We start from the raw sequence: 26,027 nt of genomic DNA, 5'->3' as shown, positions 1-26,027 counted from the left end.
CATACTGCCTTATTGCAGTTTGGTATTCTTTGTTAAATTGTTGTCTCACGACACGCCTTTAAACATTGCTATTGCTGATCTTTCTATCTGTATCCGATATTTTATATCATTCTCTTGCTTGCCATTTTTATTAATTTTGATGCATAAAGTACTGATATTCATCATAGCCTCTGATACAGCTTTTCCCGTTTTCCAAAATTAAATCACTTGTTTATTCACCACTTATTACTCTTACTTACTTACTTATCGCTTTTAAGGTACCCGGAGGTTCATTGCCGCCCTCTCATAACCCCGCTATCGGTCCCTATCCTGAGCAAGATTAATCCAGTCTCTACAATCATATCCCACCTCCCTCAACTCCATATTAATATTATCATCCAAAAATCTTTTCCCCTCCAGCCTCCCAGCTAACAACCTATATATTCATTTCTTGATTCGCCTATACGTGCTATATGCCCTGCCCTTCTCAAACATTCGGATTTAATGTTCCTAATAATGTCAGGTGAAGAAAAAAATGCATGCAGTTATGCGTTACGTAACTTTCTCCATTCTCCTGTAACTTCATCCTTCTTAGTCCCAAATATTTTCCTAAGCACCTTATTCTCAAACGCCTTTAACCTATGTTCCTCTCTCAAAGTGAAAGTCCAAGTTTCAAAACCATATAGAAGAACCGGTAATATAACTGTTTTATAAATTCTAACTTTCAGGTTTTTTGAGAGCAGACGAGATGATTAACACATAATATTGATAATAATAAATAAATAAATAAATAAATAAATAAATAAATAAATAAATAAATAAATAAATAAATGTATGAAAAGTAAATAATACAACCTCAAATATTTACAAATAAATTTCAAATATCTAAGAGGCTGGTGAATATTTATAATCTCTGCTTTCACATAAAAATATTTGATTGTAGTCATGCAGTAGACAGTAGCATTGTTTTGGCGAATTTCACACGTTCAAAACAGTTTTCACCAGTAATTTAATTTACCTTTTAAACTCATCTTTCTTGTCATTAGATAACTATTTCGTTAACCCCAAATTACCAGAGCATTATCACCATTAGTAACATTGCAGTAGCAGTAGTAGTAGTAGTAGTAGTAGTAGTAGTAGTAGCAGTAGTAGTAGTAGCAGTAGTAGTAGTAGTAGTTTGCCTGGCAGAGTTAAGGCCATGAGGCCTTCTGTTCCACTCATCTGGTTTCAATAATATACATGAAATACAAAATTAGATTACAAAACAACACAAAAGAAGATACCTTAGAAATTACATAAAATATAGTAGAAAGTTGCAAATACAGTAGTCAAGATCAGTTACATAATATAAAATTACAAATAGTCAAGATCGGTTACAAAATATATAAAATAAAGTAGAAAATTACACATAGTAGTAATATGAGTATCAGTAGTAGTAGTGGTAGTAGTAATAATAATAACAATATGAAGAATCTATTGATTGTTGCTATTAGAACTGATGATATGAAAATTTATTATTATTATTATTAAAATGGATCTGAGGGAGGTGGGGTATGATGATAGAGACTGGATTAATCTTGCACAGGATAGGGACCGCTGGCGGGCTTATGTGAGGGCGGCAATGAACCTTCGGGTTCCTTAAAAGCCATTTGTAAGTAAGTAAGTAAGTTGTATTATTATTATTATTATTATTATTATTATTATTATTATTATTATTATTATTACTATTATCATTATTTATATAAATTATATACGTTTTTCTTAACTTTTTGACTATGCAAATATTTAAGCACCAGGCATCGAAAACAAGACGTTATGTACCAGCATGCTGTATGTTGTATTATTTTGCCAGAACAACGAAATGTAATTCCTAATATTATTACTGGCAGTATTTTAATTAAGATCTCCGCAATCTTCATTCTCTATTTTCACTACTTTAAACCTCACCACAAAGATAGACAAAACTCATGAGACTACTTCTTGCTGGCGTGTATTATACCTTAGTACCTCGCTACAATACCATTACACCTTTTAGTGGGCCTTGCTAATGGTCGCTTTCCATTAAGTTTATAATTCAGAATAAAGTGTGAAATTGTAGAATCATATGCTTCAAGTAGACAACTTCTTTTGAATTGCATAGGGGTATTCAAAAGTTGGGAAAGATGATTTTCTTTACCACAGAATTTTTTATTTAATTTGTTTCAGTATAGTTGCTATTCAAAATTAAATATAAAGAATTACTCAAAATTTTGCTTGATGAAGCTAGTGTGTGTTTTTTTCCGTAAATTCATGGCAGAAAATATTGATTTCGCTTCCAAAAATGCAGTAGCAGAGAGAATTTTCCAGACCACTGAGAAGAATCAAAATTCTAAACCATTTGAAGTATGGACCCTAAAATTTTTCATCATTGTGTAAGATTGTCGTTTATTCCCTAAAACAGAAGATACTAATGACAGAAGAGAAAAATGGCGATCGTATCTTGATATTAACCCCCTTTTCTTTTATGAATGCTGTCTTATTATTTTTCTCTTTAGAGAATTTCAAATCTTTCTTAACGCTTGAATAAACCTCTAGTGGTTGTACGTAGCCTATGCTTCAAAATAGTGCAAATTTCAACTCTTCTTGAATATATATTTATTTTCCTATCAACATAGTATAGTCAAATATGTTCAAGTAGAAGGAGAGATTAAGCCTAGTACCAGAATGTAATATGCTAATCAATCAATGTTATGATTCCCTTTCAAATCCCTGAAAGGCAAACATTTCCGGATTATAAATATCAAAATCTCTAAATCTATAATACTCTTTATATAAACACAATAGTACGTATAGTACTGGGTAACAGTGTAATGGGTACGTAAGCCTATATTCTTTCTTTCGGTAACTAAAACTTTGTCGAGATTCAAGAGCCTAGTTGGAAGTGATGTAGGCCTCCTACTCATTAGACTATATTAAATAATTACATCGCTGTTCGGAATCAAAACCATACTTCATTCACAACCACCCAGAAATAAGTTCAGGCCACATTATATTATATTATATTATATTATATTATATTATATTATATTATATTATATTATATTATATTATATTATATTATATTATACTATACTATACTATACTATACTATACTATACTATACTATACTATACTATACTATACTATATTATATTATATTATATTATATTATATTATATTATATTATATATTATATTGTAAGGAGGTACAATTTCGAACAGTAAACATATATTTGTATTTTGTGGGAAAAATAAGCATAAGAAATTTCTAAATTTATAGTGAATACAATGTTCAAGACCTAGTTGTCCTTCCACAACAGTAGGCTATAAGAAATAAAGGATGTTTACATTGTCCATAGTTATAAACGTTTCAATAAACAAAAACGTTCGAAAATGTACCACAGAGGTACAATTCTGAACACTTCAGGTACAATTTCGATCAAAGCCATTTGCCACAAAAAAAATTATTTATCCTCTAGCATCCACGCACCCTTCGTCATACCACACGTCGCACGTCTGGCATCGGATCGACTCCCCTTTCAACATGGATTCCTTTGAATAATAATTCAGCAGGCAGAGGCCACATTCGTCTTCATTTGATGGGTGCAGATTTATTCTTTCCTTTAGGCCGAGTGTTAACTGCAGAGAATTTCTTAGACCGTATCTCGTTGGTATGCTCTTGCGAAATAAGGTGGAGAGACATGAGCAGTTTTCTTTGAAGTAAACAAGCTTTTCTTCTCGGGTGAGTTAAGAATGGCACTAACTGCATTTTCTGAAGAATCAGAAAGCCCTTTTTGCGAATTTTCTGAGGGATTGTGACTGGCCACAGCCAAATCAAAAGCAGCACGTTTAACCTGCGAGGGAGTAAGAGCTAACTCTCTATTTGCTAAGTACAGGAGAATATCTACTAAAGCCTTTTCCTTGTCTCCCGACAGTACCGTGGGATGTTCAATCTTCCCTGTAACAAGTGGAGTAACGCCAGCCTGGTTTTCCTTTTCCTTGTTTTCTCTATCATGTAGAGTGGAAGGTGATACAACGCGGATGCTCCTTTCAATGAAATATCCCCTGAAATTACAGTTTTTATTGTCTTTACCATAGCATTAGAATTCCATTTCAGACTTTTTTCCTTTCCTGTTTTCCTTCGTGGCATCTAAAACGCCAACAAACAGAAATGACGTAGTTAGAATGGTTACAAACAACTGTTCCAAATTGTACTTTTAGCGTTCAGAATTGTACCTGAATAATGGTCGAAACTCTACTTCAGTTGTCCTCGAGAAATAGTTTTCTAAACTGTTCACAGATAGCACTGGTGTGCCGGTGACATGTGTAACGAAGACCACTGAACAGGTTAGAATCAGATACAAACCAATATTTATCATTGTAATATAATACCACAACGGGAAAGTACGAGCCATTTTATAACAGAGCATATTCTGTAATCAAATTACTTCCCTTTATTTGAAAAACTATTTATTTGTGGTATATGGTAACACTTTACAACACAGGTTTTTAGGAGACAAACTTACAGAAGACTGATTATCGACGCTATGTAACTCAAGCAGAGTTACGAACATATGAAACTCGCAAATGTTAAAAAATCTTGGTGCGTTCAGAATTCTACTATGTTCGAAAATGTACCCCCTTACCCTATTATATTATATTATATTATATTATATTATATTATATTATATTATATTATATTATATTATATTATATTATATTATATTATATTATATTATATTATATTATATGTTATGTTATGTTATGTTATGTTATGTTATGTTATGTTATGTTATGTCATATTATATTATATATTATATTATATTACATTACATTATATTATATCATATTATATTACATTACACATTATATTATATTATATTATTTTTCATATAATATCATATCGTATCGAATTGGCTTTTTAATCCGGTACTGGTCGCTATATGAGCATTGTTGGGGCCTTGGTAGCTCGATTTATTTCAAAAAACACATGTGGACTGTAGTTACATGTTTTTATTACTACCAGCTTCTGTAGACAACAGTATCTTCCCTATGCTAACGGACAGAGACGACTGACGGCTGGGTTCCAACCTTACAGCGTATTCCGAATCTCATCGTACCGGTGGACAACAATAACGTCAAGCTGCAGCGAAATAGGAACAAAACTGCTGGAAGGATCGATGGCTGTCATGGCGACTGTATAAGTTGTTGTTTGTGCTACGCTAGAAAAATTTTGCGAAATTTCCGTACTGTCATCTCGTTCAAAGAAAAGAGAGCATAAACTATTTCTTGAACCGGTAGTAATAACTGGCCCGTTGACATGTTCGCTCATAAGCCATTAACATATTTTGCAATTCATTTTAATTGATTTTCAGAAAAGTCTTACAGTAAAGTCAGTGACTGAAAAATAAATATTCCTAATATACATTAACATATTGCTTTTACGTTGTGCTTATTACAAACAATACAGCAGAACTAAAGCAGAACATACCGCCATGACAGAACAATGCACGATGTCATTCGTCTGCTAATTCCCGCCCTACACAAGAACCAATCAGATTCACTGATGGCGGCTGATGGAGACTGCCACCACCTCTGCAAGCTGATGGCACCGATGCGACACCGGTGGAGCATCAGTGACTCCATCGGTGAAATTCGTAACACCGTGATGCCATCAGATTGCTCAGCGCTGAGATTCGGAATACGCTCTTAGAGTCCCAAGCAAGCATTGGAAGGGGTTGCAAGTTTGTCCCTCTCTTTAGCTGACTTTGTAAGTGTTCGCTATTACCTGCCAGAAAAAAAGTTTCTAATAATACTCAGTATTCTGTAGAGAAAATATTTGTCAGACCAGTAGCTCAGTTATGATGAAATAATTAACGTCATGTCTTCGTAAAGTCAATGGACTTCTTATCCTATTCGGGTTTATTGTTTCCCTTTAAAAGTTACTAAACCTTTCCTTGAATGCACGTATTTCGCCAGAGAACTTACCATTTTATAAATAAAATAAAAACATTTTGCAGTACAAAAGCCAGTTGAATATAAAAGGAGCGGGAAGTAATAAAGCATTATAGACATTCTTTTCAATTTGTGATATATCAAAAGGAAGTTTCGAGTCTTAAGAAAGCACTTCACCTCGATATTTCGTCCCTCTCAAAAGTTATAACAAGAATAATCCAATGCGTCGCTAGCCTGGACAAAATGCCGGGTATACGACCGCACCCGAACGATATTGCATGTAGCGACTTCTTTCGGGTTAATATAAAGTGGAATGTAAGATTCTTGGGTAGAGACATCGAGATACTTTCGTATACACATTCCTAAACTTATAGATACGGTCTAAATGTGGTGTAATTTTCAATTTCTAAAGGTTATGTGAGTTATATTTAATTGTCCTATTTCGTAGACCTCTGTAAGACACGTCGGAGAATCTCGATGTTAGCGTCCTGGACTTATGAAGGCTAATGCTCGAGTTAGAATTCCGTTAGAGCTGATAACATTCGTTTGGTTTCCTCTGGAAATTCCTCCAAACGTAAGGAGAACATAATGCAAGCCTACAGTGAATATTTTTTTTTCTCTCCAGAGGAGGACCCATAGACAAGCACTGCATCCTTAGGCTTATTGTGTAATTCCTTACATTGGGATGATTTTTTAAATCCTTAGGACTACTCTTCAAGCATGTGATTCATTGCTTGATGCATTGTATCGATTCAGCCACAGCATCCATTTCTTACAGAAGTCCACATCTTCGTCTCCCCGTCATCTTTCTTTATAGTTTCTTCAGAACGATGGCATCTGTTTGCAATTCATGTGCTTGTATTCTGTTGCATCTTTTAAGCAACAGGTCACTCCGCCGTCGATTCCGCGACTCAATAATACGCCATCTATCCAAGGGAACTACACTCCCTCGGTCTACCGCAGTCCACTATAGAAAACCCGGTGTCTTCTTGGGATTTGTGCAGCTCCCGCAGACAGACGCCACCTGTAGGCGAATCCCGGAACCACGTCCGCCATATTCTCCTGGTTGGTGCGTAACTATTATGGATGATTCATGAAATGATGCTAATGAAGGTAAAATGAGTCCGAGGTCCAACACCGAAAGTTGTCCAACAATTCTGCTTCAAGTGGTTGAGGGAAAATCTCAGAAAACCCAGATAACTTGTCTCAACGAATATGAACCCGTGCCCGCTCGCTTAACAGTCAGAAAAGCTAACCGTTACTGGATTAAGGGAATATTTAGATTCATATCACTAAAATACTATCTTAATATTATTCAACCTTTGTTTGATAATCACGTAGTTGACACAGCCTTTTTTAAATAAATAGTCAAAAAAGACTTGCATCTCTTTAAGGGTATATGTACGTGAACGACCACAAATATAAAATGCAGGCTCTGAATTTCTAAAATTTTATAAGAAAATGAACTCAAAATTGAACAAAAATTACAAAGTACCACAACACTTATTAGAATTTAAATATGTGATAAAAGAATAAAAAAAGGTTACTAATAAATTTTTTTTAGAATTCACTCTTTATTTTAAATTAAATTTTCCAAAATTTGAAAATTTTCACACATTATTTCATAACTACATAACCATTAGAAATAGAATTCTGAAATTTTGTACACTGATTTAACATGCATTTATGCAAAAGGTAGACTACAATAATGCCCATAGAAAATAGAAAAATTAGGTCACAAAACATGTAATTTTTTATATATTTCATATAGCACAAATAAAAAATTAATTGTATTAAAATAAACAGCTCTACATGTCTGAGAGTAATCTACTTTTCAGAAATAAGTGTTTATTACATGCAGGAAAAGTATTAAATATGTCAGAGAGACCATAACAATATTATGGTTATGATGTAACTACAGAATGTTTTATATTTTCTAATACTCTGATAAAACTGGTTTGAAAAATATTATTAGTAAACTTTTTTATACTTTTATCAGATATTTAAGTTCCAATAAGTCTTGTTGTGGTACCTTGTAATTTTTGTCCAATTGTGAGTTCATTTCCTTATAAAATTTTAGAAATTTAGAGCCTGCATTTTCTGATAATATTTGTGGTCGTTCACGTACATATACCCTTAACAAATTTACCTCATAAGATGAGTGATTTTTCGGATTATAGAAGCGAGTCATATCTGGTGCAATGGCCTAACACTATGGTCCTACTTGTTTGTTAATTGCACTTCGCGTCTGTTGGAAGCAGTTTGCGCGGCATCCTGTGCCTCCCACGAGATGCGCTTGTTCGCTTGATTAAAGTGAATGATCGGCTGTACATCAGAGGCGCTGCGTTCGTTCGATTTCTTTGTTGTGAAAAGTTCAAGGCCCACCGCATCACTCCCCTGTGTACTGTTGATCAGGACACAGACTAAACCCTCGAGTCGCTCTCTCGCTAACTTCCTTTCTTTGCCCCAAACTTGTGTCCCCTAGCGGCACCAACAACATATCAAGACTCCGGATGAACTCTGAGGAGGTCTGTCACAGAAAGAGATTAACAAACAATGAAAAGGAAAAAGGAAAAGGACGATGGAGAGGAGACAAATAATTAAGATGGCGGGACATAAAGAGAATAAGAAATGGAAGCAAAGTCAAAATAACAAGAAAAAAATAAATGAAAATAAGGAAAGAAGAAAATAGAACAACAGAAGAAAAGATTGCTGGCGGAAGGGTACATGATAGATTCATTATAAAATGAATGCAGAATAAATGCTGAGGAAAGTACTTAGAAACAAATTATAATTGGAAGAAAGTAAATCTGAGACAGAAAAATTAGTATCAAAAAGGAAGGCAGAGAAATGGAAAGAAAGAATAATAGAATTAGAGGAAAGAAAGGGGATAACATTAAAATTAAAAAGATGTTAGAATAGTGTTGAAAAAAGGGTGTATAGGTTGCAGAAGTTGGATTAATAAGTACAAAATTTGAGGGAACAAAAACTAGAGAGACTGAATGATGAGTAAAATTAAGAAGGATTTAATGCTGTAACAATAACTTCTAAGAATGAAAAAAGAGAAGGTACTTAAGTGCTATTTTAAGAGAGAAAGATGAGAAACAGATAATATAGCTTACAAAAATGGGAAAAACGAAAAAAGTAATCCGAAGACAAATGGAAAAGGAGGAAGCAATCACATGGAAATGAAAATTTAGACGGAATGGTAAACAAAACAAGAAGAAGAAAGAAAATATGAGGAAATTTTATAATCAAAAAATTAAAACTAAGAAAGAGAACAAAGGGGAAAAATTTTAAATGGAAGGTTAAAAGAGAGAAATGAAGAAGAAAAAATTAAAAATGAAGAAAGTGCCATCGAAAACGAAAAAGAGGAGCAAAAGACAACATTGGAATTAAGAACTATGAAAGAAATTATGTAAGAAAAATTACAAAAACTAAGAAAAAGCTAACAACGAAAAACTAAGAAAGAAAACTGACAAGCAAAATATTAAGAAAGCAAAACATAGAAAGACAAAGAATGGAGAAAGAATCATGAAGAAAGAAAAAACGAAGAAATACGAAAAGAAAAGGAAGAGAGCATTGAGAAAAAAGTAGTAAGTGATGAGTAAAAATAAATGTATATCTCTAGTGGCCGGGCAAAAGGGCTTACGACACTCTATGCAAAATTTACAGGAGGAATTTTTAAAGATTTAAATAACTGCTGTAAATGCGAAAAGTGACATATTTCGGCTATTTCAAAACTTTCTTTATTGTTGACGTCACTGGCTTTAGGATCTCTCTTAGGAAACGGGTTTAATGAATATAAAATTAAAATGTTATATAAAAAATAATGACTGAAGCCCTTTTGCCCGCCCACTGGAGATACAAAAAAATACAAGAAATGTAACGGAAGAATACATGAAATTAAAAATAATACTAGACAAATCAAGGATGAGAAGAAAAAATCACAATGGGAATGACCAGCGAGCACAGAACACATAGAGTAGACAAAAACGACTTGGAAATTAAGCCGCGCTTGCTGACAGTCGCCATCACGATGCTACCAAAACATTAGCTCCCGGTTAGCAATTGGATAGTTGATTGTGGTGTTACAGCGTCGTTTTTATTCATTAATCAATTAATTTCAAGATGCCTACATGTGCTGCGTATGACTGCACGAACAGATTTGCAAAGAAAATTACTGGACTAACGTTTCACAGCTAAATATGCTTGTGTGAAATGTACTTATTTATAATGGTTTACCCTAGGTTGAATTCGTATTGTTCATGTATTAGTCTGATTAAGAGAAAGAATTAATGTATTGATATTACTGTAATCATTTTTTATAATCACGATACCACAAAATCGAACTTAAGCTTTGCATACTTAAGCATTTACGAGCGAAGCTAACCTAACTTAACCCAAGTTGGAAAGTAAGCCAGCACTGGGTGTACCGAGATTTTTCTTCAACCGAATGCAATACAAATATAAAGAATAAAGGTGAAACTACGGTATCTCCCTACACTACACAATTCCTCAGCCTCATATCACTTAGATAATCCCCTCAACCCACTAACCTTGTCACCTACTCGGTCTAATGTCACTTAGCTATCTACTCATTTAACCCATATAACACACAAAGAAACTGAAATCAGACGTCAGTCCTGTGTGTGGTGTAGGACGATATCGAACATTCGCCAGAATAAATGATCATACTACAAAAATTCAGGATAATATTTTTTTTACAGAAATAAATAATTCAAAAGTAATTAGCATCATCCTTGTCATATTCACTTTATGAGTTTTACATTACCATATACAGTACTGTGGAACTATTATGAAATTAGAAACGATTATATTATTACGTAATAAATATCAGTCAAAACGAAGTAACTGAAGATGACACACTTCCGTCAAAACGATCCTCCTACCAATACGGGTGTAGGTGAGTTACACCATGAAGAAACATACGTAAAATAATTTACCTAAATAAATATGTATTAGATATAAGACATTTGGTTTTTATTCTTCGATTTTTAGTTATATAGGCCTATATTAATTTACATATTGTGAAAGCTTTTATTTCATGCGTTATTTCCATTCGCTAACATCAATAACAATGCAGTAACTATGGTAACATTTTGTATTTTGTACAGTAGTGGGAAAAAAACCGGACCGATCCTTGTAGTTGAATTCAGAGCCTTGTTCACTCCAGAGCGTGATAGACTGGTAACTAAGACTTTCGTGTTTCGAATCCTGCCTGGGAAAGAATTTTTTTTTTTTTTTTTGTTTCTTATTCAAATTTATTCCCATTACATTTCGATTGCAGCGATATTTTACCAGAACATGAATTTTACCAGCTTATTTTCTAATGGCTTTCGAAATGGGCTACGTCAGCAGTCGAAACTACAACAATTTCAATAGATTACTCGCTATCTTGTGAATGCGAGCGTGGCATGTGCAGTGGCTCATTTCGGGGACTTTGATTATTCCGTCGGTCAGGCTTTTTTTTTTGCTGCTACTGTACATAATGAAGTTGAAAATAAAAAAATGTTGTAGCAAAACAATTTTAACGAAGATCCTATTAATTTTTATATGGTTAAGGACATTCCATTTTCTCTATACAAAACCGGGACATCTAAATGAAAGAGAAAAAGAATGATAATCTGCATTAAGGAACCAATTTCATTATTAAATCAAAACAAATGGATCAACCTATGAAAATAATTATTGTAGTTTAGCATTTTTACTGGACTAGTGGTAAAATAGGACAGTGTTTTTTTTAACCTTCCAAAATATTAAATACCGCATTGCATTTTGAAGAGATATCAATTTAAATAACTTGTATGTATGTATCGATGACAGGTTTCCAATGTTTGCTAAAAATACGTGCTTAGCGATTGCGTGTTACGAAACAAAAAAGAAACTGTGACTTCTCCAGGAAATTAGGGACGTATGGGATTCCTACTATAGTAAGATCTTCTATAACGTAGTGGCTATTTTGCAATGCTTTGGTAGCAACAAGATAGCGTCAGATTCATCAGAGCGGCTTCACTCCAATGGTATTAAGATGCTTTTGTCTACTCTATTTCTTCTATGCTCGTTGGGAATGACAGTAAAAAAGAAAAAGAAATAAGGGCAGTAATATTGCAGGAATAAAGGAAGACAAAGTGGAAAAAATGAAACAGAAAGGAGAAAAATGCAATAAGTAACAGGAGGAAAAAAGTGTAAATGTGGGGGGGGGGTAGGAGGAAGGTAAATGTGAAATGCCTCGCATTGTGTGATACATCTGTATTCTTGTTGGTGTGTATTCAAGTTCACAGGTTTTTGATCTCGTTCGTACCACAATCTGCCACGAATGTAATCAAATATACTGTTAATAAATCGCTGATTAAAAATCTAACAAATAATACTTTAACATTGATGAAATTTATAGTTTCCATATTTACAGTTGATATAATGGATTATTGTATCTTGGAAAATTGATTGCCGTTCCTTTCTGAATTGTCTACAATTCCACAGCCGTTCTTTTTCAATGTTTTTGGTTCACCAGTTAACAATTTTTCATTCATTTTCATTATTCTTACCATTATTTGCTTGTGATAAGAACACATGTATTCTGCTTGCGACTTTTTTCCTTCCACAACCAAGCAAGATCAATCTAGAGCATCCACCAACCACTGAACGAATATTGCACACTTTTATCACTGCCAATGTGGCGCTATAAACCAATTGAATACTTTTATCACAACCACAACACATTTCAAATCTTATTGTAATATATATATAGAGAATTATTACTACATTAACACATTTAGTATATCACGAAACATGTAAAATGTAATTATTATGAAAGTCGCCATTCCTTCTTCTTCGAATTAGTAGTATTAGTACGACCCACTTCCAATAGATGGAAACCGACAGGATTGGCAGAGCCGGCAATACATGAAAACGAAATGATACTAAATGTGAGGAATGTTATTACAGATGTGTAATATTATGTGACAGGTTAGGTTAGGTTTGATTAGATGTGTATTATGTGACAGGTTAGGTTAGGTTTGATTAGATGTGTAGTATTATGAGAAAGGTTAGGTTAGGATTGATTATGTGTATATTATTACTATGTTGGCAACACTGAAACACACTGTTACATTAAAGAAATATGGCGGTATTCTTCGTTCACGCACGACGATTTTCGTATATAGGTAAGGTACGTACGTAGGGCGGGTTGGGTAGGCTTACAGCTCTCCCAGTGATCACATCAATTATCTACTGCTCAATACTTTAAACCCAAGGAATTTTCAAGGTATTTTATATTTATTTATCAGTGGCTGGGACAGGAAAAAGATTTATCCCAAGCAATAATGACTCTTGTAAAAGTTCCCAATTTCAGTTATCACATATAGATAGGCCTATAATTATAATGAAATCTTGCAATTTTTTTGCACTTCTTTCCTAATCAGCAAGCCACCGGCGTAGCTCTGTCGGCTAAGGCGCTTGACTGCCGATCCGGAGTTGCGCTCGGGCGCGGCTTCGATTCCCGCTTGGGCTGATTACCTGGTTGGATATTTCCGAGGTTTTTCCCAATCGTAAGGCAAATATCAGGTAATTAAGGCGAATCCTCGGCCTCATCTCGCCAAATATCATCTATCACCAATTCCATCGATGCTAAATAACCTCGTAGTCGATAGTGTCGTTAAATAACCAAGTAAATAAATAAAAAAATTAATTAAGTAAGTAATCCTAATCAACGTATGACATCATCATTTCCCTTTGTACACATTTTATTTGGAAACTAACCTCAATCGACTGATGCAATAACGAAAGCGATAAAGCAGCTCCTACAATCAACTTAGAACTTAATTTTATAAAAAATTATTACACATTTTTCCATCCTGAGTTCAAATTTAAAGATTTTCCTTCAAAAGTAAAAGACATGAGACTGAAGAAAACAAATACAGAAAATGGTAATTGCTGAGACAGAAGGATAAAATATACATTCAGGAAAACTGAAGAAAAGTCATGAAGCAGTAAGCGGGAGAAAATGTAAAACAAGGGAGAACTATGGAATGATTACAAAGAAAGTCAAAATATAAAAAAGTGTAAGTATATTAGGTCTCAAATAAAAGGGGCAATCAATAAGTTACCGACTTCAGTGAATGTAGGCAACACACAGGACATAGGAAATTGAGAAGTTATCTAGAAACAGGGAAACGCCTGGAATCTATACTAAAGGCATCACTTAAAAGGCAGAGAAGACTGGCCATCAGATGCAAATAGAGAGATTCCAGGAAAAATCGCAATAGGTTCTTGAGATGTTTGAGATTTTACACGTGATTTTGTGCAGTTCTTAAGAACAATTTGGCGCTATTTGATAGATTGACTTAACAAGCATGAAATCACACGCGCATGTATGTTTAACGATACAGTAAATACAAATGCAGTTCGGAAATATATTGACTGCACTTTGTATACTAGAGGATATGACTGAACTCAAGAAGATAGACATCGCACGGCTCATTTTGTAGGCACTGAAGCACTTCGTATACCATGCACGGTGGCTGGACTTTTCGGAACAAACTTGTACATTGCACTTTTCTGTTCCTAAGCTCAGGATTTCCGGGAGATATTCTCCAACCCGTATTTCTGTGGGACAGCTACACAAAGTTTAAAAAAAAGCACACTACAAAGTGAAAAGTTTATACACGGTAGGGGGTTAATCTCACTTTTCCCTCTTTTTTCTTTATTTCCCTGTATTGGGGTGTAAGCGAGAGGTTGGAATCAATACTGACATTAAACGAGGGGCTTGAAATGAGATGGATTGCGGGGTGTTCTCCACCGTGTCATGTCTTTGTGCGGCGCTTGTAATGTTGCAAGTGCATAATGAAATGCAATGACGTGGCACAGGGGTGTACAGAATATTGTATATAATTCAAGTCGTGTATCTATTCAAATAAGTCACGTCATCTCGTAACTTTGGTTCATCGAACTCGCGGACGTCTTGATGAGAGAGAAATAATCTTCTATAAAACATTTTGCTTTGGAGAAGTTCCAAAAGCTGTCATTATACTAAACAATAAAATCTTATTTAATAAATATTTGTAAATAAATGTGTGAAATTAGCAATGAATGAAGGCATTAAGTAACAAGCGATTTATTGTACGGAAGAATGGGTTGAAAGATAGAATAAGTAATTGTATTAGTAAATGGATCTACGTAAAGATTATTATTTTTTTTGTTCCTACAGAATACATCTGAGCGCGCCCCTTGTACAGGGACATCATTTTATTTTTACTAACATTTTTAATATTAACCTGTCTATACCTTCAGAGAACCGGAAACACCGCTTGCTCCCCCTCCAAGACTGGAGTTCGATGATACTGGCGTAAAACACAAATCACTCTACTAGGTATAGGATGGAAGAAAAGTAGTTCATCCATTTACGTAAACTAGGAAATGTCGCGATTTTGAGTTTGATCATTTTCATTAGGTTTTTCTTTAATGAAAGTACAGTACTGTATTAAGAATAAGTGTTTTTACTCACGAAGTGAGTTATCCATGCGAACGTATTCATTATGCAGTGTGTACTGTCTGCAGCACATTAGCGTACAATATAGAGAAAGAAGTTAAATTGAAAAATAATCATAATATGAATATTTAAACACAATTTTGAAAATGGTGGCCGTTCATTTCGATCCAGGCTTCAGTTCTTTTGTGCATATTATCGCACTATAGACTATTGCATCTAATTCCAATTGCCAGTTTCGTCCTTCGTACTAGTAACTCATGTTGAAATAATTCTGTACCTACTCTACGTACTGTGAATTCAATCTTCACTTCTGCCCGACCCGAAAATATAAAATTACTCAGACATGCTATCTACTGTCCGTCCAAGTGGTTATGCCGCAGGATTGTAGAAAGGGAGGAAATCACGTGACACTTAATTACTTAACGAGGCCCTTTTATTTAAGTTAAATTAAACAGCTGTATAATATTACGTAAACGTCCAATTCCTAAGAGAAATTAATGTTTTCAGAAAAGAACTAAAACAGCCCAGCTTTTACAGAGGGGCGAGCAGAAACAGGTGGGGGAAATCGGGATGCGACGTAGGCAAACGGACAGTACCTGTGCGAAAATATGATTCAATATTGAAAGCTCTTTCGTCACTGGAAAACGCGAACATATTTCTGGAACGTACTATACTCAGTAACTCAGTACTGCTTACTATCTGCGGTCTTGGTTCTGTGTGGAGTTGGAACTTCCTTAGTAGAAGGGGTGGGAGTGAAGTACATTCAAAAACTCAGGTACAATAACAATTGAAGTAAAAATAAAATGATGTCCCTGTATAATGGCAGTTGACTTAATATAAAATGTCAACATACATGCCCAACTGGGAGTCAGGTCACAAAGGGAAAAACACTGGAGGAGGGTTCTATCCGGTGCTGTGGATTGGACTTCGGCGTAACTCAATGGTGAGAGCACTTGTTACGTAAAACCAAGAACCCGGGTTGGATCCCCGGCGCCGGAGCGAATTTTTCTCCTCTAATATTATTAGTAAATGGAATTAAAAAAAAAAAAACAAAAAATAAATAAATACATGATACGTTAGATAAATAACCAATATTATTGAACAAGAATGAACGAATTAAGAAATATACTCACAATGAATGGGCAGCTCAATATCTTTTTGTTGTTTCCATGTAAAATTGTGGCACACATTAGAAAACAATGTTAAATTTAATTCTCAAATTTCGAACATAAATGAATGAATCAGTGAATAAAAACGTCTAAATTTATTTTACTTCTTTCTACATGAAAATCAGTCAACATTAAAAAACCATCTGAAAATTAAATTTTGAAATTTAAACGAACGAGACAACAAATTACTCAGTTTCTTCTGTCCCTCCCACTCACCCCCTGTCCCTCTTCCCACCTCTTTCTCTTTACCTCCCCATCCCCTCCCCCTCCCACTAATATCGACATTGTATTCCAAATAATAATGACGAACATTAGAATCGTAAGAATAGGGGATGAACCGTAAGTAATGTGATAAATTTCAGAAGTTTATTCTTTCAGGTATTTCAAACCAAAAATATTTAATACAATTTTTTTTTGTCTTTGCTTTCATTCCGAGGTAGAATATGTTTTATGTGAAACATTTCGATGCGTGTTTTGTTAAATTAATTGATTGAATTTCCAATATGCTCAGTCCATTTAATAGATAAGTGTGTTATGATAATAAATGATTGAAAATATTTTAGTTCTCTACTTTAAATGTGGAGAAATTTGATCCGAACAAATGTAACAATGTGAAATTCCTTTGCAGAACGAAAAGTTATATTTGTTCGGATCAAATTTCTGCACAATTAAAGGGCAAAATTAAAATTAAATCAACCATTTACTATCATAATACACTGTTCTATTAAACTGAGTGAGCATATTGGGCTTTCCCAAAACATGCTATGATATGTTTCATATAAAACAGTTTTTATCTCGAAAAGGAAGCAAAATTGAAGACCTGAATTGCAGAACATCCCAAGTCCACTTTTTTTCGATTTTCACTTTTTTCGTTAAAATTAATGTACATATCTAGGGCTACCTCCTTGCACTATATTACCGCCGAAATCCAACTCATACCATATATAATGACGCAATATAATTCTTACTGAATGGAATAACTTCCCAAGTCCATGGACTTGGTCAGTTTTTCCATGCAGTTACATGTGTATTTATTTCAGTCAATTTCCTTACGATCTTTTCAGTGAGAGAATTAAAATTTGTGAGATATAATATTTTACTATTCTTAAGTAGGTTATTTTACGACGCTCTATCAACATCTTAGGTTATTTAGCATCTGAATGAGATGAAGGTGATAATGCCGGTGAAATGAGTTCGGAGTTCAGCACAGAAAGTTACCCAGTATTTGCTCAAATTAAGTTGAGGGGAAAATCCCGGAAAAAACCTCAACCAGGTAACTTGCCCCCACCGAGATTCGAACCCGGGCCACCTGGTTTCGCGGCCAAACGGGCTAATCGTTACTCCACAGTGTGGACTATTTTACTATTTAAAATGGAGGAAGTTTCAAGTGATAGTGATTCACAATTACGTGGAAAAAAACGTAAAGTGTGTGAGAAGTGGAAAAGAAATTTAGCAAAACGGAAACGGAGGAGAAGAATATACAACAAGCAAAGGAAAAATACATCCAGCTAGAATGTCAGACCCTAGCTGCGAATGCAGAAGAAAATGTCGTGATATGTTTAGTGAAACAGAAAAGGTATCTATTATAATTACTTTTAATGTTTTGGCTGACAAAAATAAGCAAAACGTTCATCTTTGTGGACTGATGTCACCAAGTGTTGTATTCTGTCGAAGACCGCTAACAGACAAATGTTCCCAAAAAGAACTTCACTAAGAAGTAAAAAGTAAGTTGAAATATTCAAGTACTTTTTTCATATTATACATACCACATTAAACAAATAACCAATCGTAGCTCATTGAAATATTGCCATCAATTTTTATGAACTCTCATAAAATATTCAAAGTCACTGCTAGAGTTTTTTCTATGAAATTGCACTATATTATTATGTATTTTTAGGTATCTGTAGGAACAACTAATAATCTCATATGCCGGATGTATTTTGCAGTCTTCACGCATCGGACAAGGAAGAGTAAATCACCTTGCAACGATAACTGCAATATCCTACTGGTAAAAGACATCTACATAATGACAGACATAGTAAATCTGCTGTGACCTTAAGTAAGGTACTGTGTGTTTAATTTGTTTTCTTTCGATTTTTAAATTTAAAAAATTTCACTTAATATATTTAGTGTAATCCCAAATGTGGTAAGTTTTATTTTCTTACCTGTATCGGGTAGGTGATCACATGCGATCCTTTGCTTTATAAAGTGAGCCATTATGGAAGGAATAAAAGTAAGAGGCGATATCTATCATCATAAGTAAGTATTTTGAAAATCTACACCCTCTATCTGGAGAAGCAGTACCTAGAAAATTACTTAAAATCAAAAGTGATAGAACTCCTTAAAAAGTAAATGTAGAGATAAAATATCGTTGGTTCCACAAATAGCATACTGTATTTACAACTTCAACTATGCTTTCGAGGAAACAAGTTGAAATTCTGCACAAATCACGGCTTGAAGAGACAGATGACACAAAAGCTATAAATACACAAACGAAAAGCTTATGTATTCTACGACAACAAGAAAATTTCTCAAATCTTGCCAAAGATAGAAATAACATTGACTTCCAACAGAACTTGCCATGCCCTTACTATCTGTGAACGAGATATCTACCTCTATCAGCTGTGGCAATTCAACTTTTGTATTCACAGTGCAAAATCAACAAAAAGCACAATGTTCGTGTGGAATGAATCTCAGGGACACAAGGGTGTTAATGAAGTTGTTTAAACACGAAACAACTATATTACAAATGTACTGTCTGCAGAAGTTGACTCTCTCTACTTGTTCTCCGATGGCTGCATTAGCCAGAACAAAAATATGACAGTGGTTCAATATCTTGCAACTGTAGTTGCTTCTGGAAGATTCAAGTGCATCACTTACCACTTCCCTGTAAAAGGTCACAGTTTTCTTCCATGTGACACAAACTTTGCAAAAATATAAAAAATCAAAAGGAAAAAAGAAAAAGTAGAAACTCCAAGAGAATCGGATGACATTGTGAAGAATGAAGTAAATTTCAATGTGGAGACTTTCAAGAACACAAGCAACACTTGAGACAGTATTGTAAAATGTCAGCGAAGTGTAGATGTCAGAAGTACTCAAAAACGTTTCTAGGGAAAGTCGCAGTTACAGAAAATATGGGAGGAACAGATTTTGTGATATATTCCTTGATGAAAAATCCTTTCCGGGATGTTACTTTTAGCAACCTCACCTTGTATGTCAATACACCACCTATAAAGTCAGAAAAGCTGGAAAATCTAAAACATTTAGTGAAATATTTATCACCATTAGATGCAGCATTATATTCATCTCACAGGATTTTCTCAACTTGAAATAATATCGATGCACTCCGGAGAAGAAGAAGCAGCTGACCGAAATTTTTCCAATAAAGAAACAGCTGATAATTTACTTTTCCTACTTGCAAATGATGTGATTTCTTATTTTCTCATGCTTATTACCATCATTTGTGTTAGAATGTCTAATCATATCTTAAATAAAGAGATTTTTTCTTCCATAACCTATTTTTTTACCATGAATTGAAAAACATCCCAAGTCCATGGCTATATATTAATAATTTCCTCCTAAATTAGGCACTGTAGGTTGTTGAAACTTTTAGGGAGTGTAAAAGGGAGCATGACACACACGCTGTCCAAAAATGACTTCAGTGAAACAAAAACTTCTATAATTATAAAGTTTTTGTCTCTACTGAAAAAAATAGTTCTATGGATTTGGGATGTTCTGCAATTCAGGTCTCCAATTGTATTAAGCTTTTTTGTTTGAAATATCTAAAAAATAATCTCTTGAAATTAATGACATTACTTACGGTTCTGAGTATGACTCGTATTTTAGTTTAGGGAACGAATTTTTATATAAATATATATATATATATATATATATATATATATATATATTGGTATTGTAACAAGAAAAAATTCAGAACCAGAGTACGGTAATCTGTATATGAAATTTTATTTCACATAAACATACATACTTTTGTAATATTTTTATGTAAATATATATCTTAAGAACTTAGCTATAAATAGGCCTACAGTACATAAATTGTTATTTTTTCTTTGTTGTCATTTTTAAATTCAATCCAAAAAATTGTACACACTACATATTAATGAAAAAATAATGTGAATTTCTTTCTTAAATGTACTGCGCTGTGACCTTGACTTCGTCTCGAATAGATTCTGAGCAGGTACGCATCTTACATTCTAAAGTGGTCAAATTAATTTCAAACGGCAAGAAAGTGTTTGTGAAAGCCCCAATAAGAATTGATTTGTTCAAAGTCCAAAATCCAGATCTTGTACTTCCACCTAGACCCACAGTACTCAAGGCTTAAAGAATTTTAATCTTCATTTATAGCTTTGAATGGATATTAATTTCAAGTTAACTTAAAACCTTTAAAAGTTATTTATCACTAGTGTACATAAAATTAAAACTAATATCGAAATTGACGATAAAATTATTCCAACTGGACATGGTTAGAAGCAGTATTATATTATACAGACAAATTTCAAAACTTTAAATCAGTGATAGATTAACTAAATAAGGATGACGCTTCATCAATAGAAATTCTTCAGAACTTATTTAAGAACAATTCTTTAAAAAATGAATTATCTTAAATATCTGCAAATTTAAGTTACTTGAGTCACTATCAAGAAATCATAAATATCAACCAACTTGTTGACTGAGACAAATTAACGAGGTGCATAGTATTAAGAAAAAATCCATTCATTCAAAAGTTTCAAAGTATAATCTATTAAACAGAAATTTAAAAATACTGTGTGTGAAGTTGCCAAAGTTTTGGAAGGGCAAGAAGACATTTGTGAAATTGATATTTTGTGTGTCAATGGCATTCCTTCAAAGAAATGTGCAAGACTAACTTCCTGTGACGTTGAACGGTCCTTCTCCCAGTACAGTGCATTGTTCTGAGACACCTGACATAGGTTTGTGTGGGAGAACTTGGAGAAAGTCTTAATTGTTCACTGCAACAGCGAGCTATTTGAACCCACCACTGTCTCAACATGACTGGTGAGTGATTTTGTTTTATAATACACACATAAAGTTTTGTAATATTGAAACAAAATATTTTTACAATTTGTATACATATTTTCCATCATTTTACTACATAATAAAATAAATGTTTCAAGTTTTTAGCACATAAAAATCCGTTCCCTAGTTATCATTAGCCTTTGTGGCGTAATTTACGGAAAACTGAAAATGTTACGGAAACGTAATATTAACATTATGTGAAAAAATACGAAGTTTTAATGTTTTATGCTCCCACACAGAGTAAAGTTTGGTAGTATTGTGATACAAATAATAATATGATAGTTCTTTTTGAGAATTTTTTACAATTTTACTGAGCAAGAAAAGGACCGGTTTTGTACAGAAACGTGTCCACGAAAGTTCCCTTAATACGTTGACGCAAAAAACCGATCTTCCTCTCGCTCAATAAAATTGTAAAATTTTCTCAAAAAGAACATCATAATATTATTAGTATCACAATATTACCAACCTTTACACTACATATTACGCGACAATCCGATTGTAGCGACATTTTTATCAACATTTTAGCTGGTCGTAATCAGACAACTGAAGATTTCAAAGAGATTATATAGAGTAAAATATACGGTGAACAGAACGATTTCCTGTCAGGTATTTACAATCATTACCTTTAGTTTTTTAATTATCTTTTCATTAACGTGTAAATTCTTCGTCTCTAAACACGTTCTGTATTTGCAAAAAAAAAAAAAAAAAGACGTTCAATAAAAATTTACTGATTACATTGTGTTTTGCACATCGTTCACACAACGTTAAACATTCTGTCATTTATGGTTCTGAAAAGCCATCCAGAGTTACTTTGATTGATGTGATATCGCCCTGAACTGGCTCTAGTGTCAAATTTTTTCTTCTTTTTCATAATTCCACGTCCAATTTAAACTGCAGTGGCGAAAGATTGACCACACCATTGAACATAGATAATCGATAGAAACTGACGCTACAAAAAATGCTCAAGTAAAAACCAATTTATGAACATAAATTGAAGTTCATATCTCCAGAAACTAATCTCATTTTATTTTTATCATATTATTTTATGATATCTGTATTTCTTTCGTTACATGAAATTTGCAGTCAGTGTAACAGGAAGTAATAAGGTTAATAGTATATCATTTAACGTCGCTTTCAACTTCGAAATTTATTCAACGATGAAGTTCAACGCGGTTGAGATATGGTCAACAAATTTTTCTTCCAGTATTCTTTCACGTTCCGTAAATCTATCACACGGCACCCACAAAGCCTTCCAAGCCGTGCTAAATATTTCATCTTACTTAAAATCCATCATCCTTTAAGACAGTGGTCGTCAGCACTCGCTGAAATGGGTAAAGTACAAGTATTGCAAAGAAATATGCTCCCCGTCGTGCAGAAAGGTTAGGGAGACAGCATTCCCGCCAGCAGCCACGGATAACGCTAGTGCAATGTCATATCCGCAGGTAACAGACGCTAGCCCGAGGGTGCACTGTGCTGATGACCGCTGCTCTAAGATAACCGAGCGAGGTGACTCATGCGTTAAGCAAGGGACTCGTAGTTAGGAGGTCCGCTATTCAAATCCCCAGATCGACCAACCTGACTGGTTTTTCCGTGGTTTTCCAAAATAACTTAGCCAAATGCCGGGTTGAAAATTTCGTTCTCACAGTCTATTTCCCTTCCTCTTTCCTGTAGAAAATGAATTTATAAATATTTCATACCATATCATTCATCTTCATCGTCTCATTCCATAAACATATTCAGGTCATGACGCATGTTTTCATCCACTTGCAGGAGGGACGTCCTCCCCGAAACCGTCTCTGGGTTCCAAGCCTTTCGCAAAATATCTGCCAGTGACCTATTATGCACTCCGAATTACGCGAGCACTTCCGAGGGTGCTTCGGCACCTTGGAAGGGCTGTCGCTATGGATCGTGTGCTGTTTGGTCACCTTGGTGGTATGAACATAAGGCTTGGATATAGGGGACCCATTGGGAGAGCGGTCTCATGCGACCGGTGGGCTGGTACACCTCATTCTCATCGCGTAATTCGGAGTGCACAATAGGTCACTGTCGAGCCGACTTGCTGAAGGGTCATCCCTAACAAGGAGCCACTCAATACTACAATGTTGTATACGTCGCGTCGTTTATGTAAAGACTGCTTGTGAGTGTTTCAAGACATCGGAAATAGTCAACTCTCGAACGTCAAGCAGCCTTCAATCGTCACAGTTGTTTATACCAGACTGAACTTTTACCTGTTTTAGCATCTGTTATGCAAGTATAAACAATCAATTAGCCTGTTTGCAAAATCATCTCTACGTTTCAGTGTATAATAATCCGTTCCCCAATCTTTATTTAATTACTTGGTCCTTATTAAAAGGCTAGTTTTTTTTTCTTCGTATGTTTGAGATCAAGTAAAAAAGCATTAACGCTTTATTTAACGTTATGTTTTATGTTTCCTAAAAATATAAATTTATTTGAAAATTTTTTCTATTTATATAACCAGAACATTTTGATAACTAAGTTAAACATTTCTAATGTTATTTATTTCAATTATGTATGTTATTCAAAGTTACGAAATCTTTCCACGTCGAACTAATGCTATTTCGAGAATGAAGAGCAAGACTCGAAGCGCACAAGAGTTACGAGACGAGACTCGAAAGACAAATGCAACGAACACAGCGAGCGAGAGCGGCAGTTAGTTTTCTTCATCTCTAATGCCTATGTGACATTTAACAGAGACGTAGTAAGCGAAGCCTGTTTCCAGACGTACACTGGGCATAGTGAATATTTGGAAAATGCAAACAAGCAGCGATATGTTCTCTCTCCCTGCAGGACAACCACACGCGGAGATAGAGAGCATGTTACTTTGCGTGTCTACATTCTCTAACTATCCATTACGCCGATGTAACTGATTAAAGTTATTACAATCTAAAATAACACAAAGCAGCCTGTAGTGAAGTTTTTTTGAAAGTATCCGTTTTTTATTTCTTACTTGTATATGTTACAATATTATGTTTTTATAAACACAAAAAGGCCACTCATACTAAGGCAGGAAGTCAAGAATTTAATGTTAGATGACATCATGTGAATAGGCAAAATAGCTGGAATCTGCACGTACTACTTCATCACAGTTCCGCAAGCCGCGGTTTCCGACTTAATTTAATCGGCGAACAATTCGTTCCAGCCTTGGTTTGCGTTCCGCATCTCAAGGAAAAGCTGACCACGCGACAAATCAAATTGCTGAAAGCTAACCTCTTACATGCGTCGCTCTGACATTTGTACCAAGGCGACAGAAGGAACTGTTGCAAAGGCTTCTGCAGTACAGTAAGTTGTTCCGTACCTAACACGTTGTTTTAGTGTGTTCCCTTTTCAACTTGTCACTATAACGATATAAAAATAAATATCGTGAAGACAACCCAGAATCTTCAATTACACATTTAACGCTTTTAGCAACAATTCAGTTTGTTACTTATGTCACTAAGGACCGATTTCACCAAACCGATGAGAGTAGGCCACTAGAGGGAACCCAAGAGGTGGAACTTAAACTGAGAGGATTCGATCCGACATCGGGATGGGAATCCGGTGTGGCTTAGTAGATAGAGCGTCACGTAGAGCTGAAAACCCAGGTTCAAATCCCAGTGCCGGAGAGATTTTTCTCCGTTCCACTTCATCCTTCAATAATATTTACGTAAAATAGTATATTATTTTGTTTTATTGAGGAATTACTTGTCAATAAGTTTATTACGTAAAATAGATTTAACTTTATTTCAATCGGTAATTATGTATGGAATTATAGGATGGAGTAGCTCATTTAAATCCAATTTTAATCCACTTTATTTATTACAAAAGAAAATAATTAAAATATGTCTTCATAAACCAACTGATTTTCCATCTCAAAATTTGTTTCTAGACTTTAATGTACTTAACGTAAGACAAATTTATTATATTGTATTAATAAAATTCATACATAAAAATCGAAATAATTTTGAATTGTATTCTCATAGTTATGAAACAAAAGGTATGGATTCTTTAAGATTGTTTGAACCAAAATGCAACACTGTTACAGTATTTAATCATAGTAGTAATTTAGGCCCAAGAATATAAAACAAACATATTTAAATATCCTAATCTTGTCCATTCGAATAGTTCTAGTATTAAATTAAAAAAGTTATGTATGGATTTTATAAAAATTGAAAAATTGTATTGTATAATTATTAATTATAATTGTATTGTATAATTATTAATTTCAATTTAGGAATCCGCTCCTGAGAACGAGTTCTACTCTTTCAGGGGCGAGCTAAAGTTTCTCTGTATATTTTATGTTACAATTATTAGCAAAATAATAAATAAATAAATAAATAAATA

This window comes from Periplaneta americana, chromosome 1, assembly GCF_040183065.1.
Source record: "Periplaneta americana isolate PAMFEO1 chromosome 1, P.americana_PAMFEO1_priV1, whole genome shotgun sequence".
NCBI lineage: Eukaryota > Metazoa > Arthropoda > Insecta > Blattodea > Blattidae > Periplaneta > Periplaneta americana.
The sequence above is the reverse complement of the archived record's forward strand: the minus strand, read 5'-3'. Positions refer to the sequence as shown.